Source organism: Triticum aestivum, chromosome 7D, assembly GCF_018294505.1.
Source record: "Triticum aestivum cultivar Chinese Spring chromosome 7D, IWGSC CS RefSeq v2.1, whole genome shotgun sequence".
Taxonomy (NCBI): domain Eukaryota; kingdom Viridiplantae; phylum Streptophyta; class Magnoliopsida; order Poales; family Poaceae; genus Triticum; species Triticum aestivum.
The window spans coordinates 504,222,647-504,223,188 of NC_057814.1; positions in this window are offsets into that span (position 1 = coordinate 504,222,647).

Consider the following 542-nt stretch of genomic DNA (forward strand, 5'->3'; position numbering starts at 1 on the left):
ATTCGAAGCGACGTCATACATTTCCAACATGTTTTGACATCATTTGCTGATTTTCAGTCATTTACCGATTTGTTTAGAGAGCTAAATGACCGTGAAGTTGAAAATCACTACAAAATGAACTATGAAAATGTCGAAGGTATCATCATTTCACCCGCATCGCATGTGCAAAAGAGTGGAGAGGGTCACCGCAAAAACTGAACGCACTTCGTGTACAAACTAGATAATCTCTTTCGGAGTATCAGGGTTTCGGACGAGAACTCATCTGTTAAACGGGCATTTCATTTTTTTAAACTTATTTGAACTCCAGACTTTTTTTGAGTTGGCATTATGCAGCATTCGAAGCGACGTCATCAATTTCCAACACGTTCTGACATCATTTGCTGTTTTTCAGTCATTTACCGATATTTTAGAGAGCTAAATGACAATGAAATTGAAAATCACTACAAAATGAACTCTGAAAATGTTGAAACTTGGCATGGTATCATCATTTTACCCGCATAGCATGTGCGAAAGAGTAGACAGGGTGACGGCAAAAACTGGAC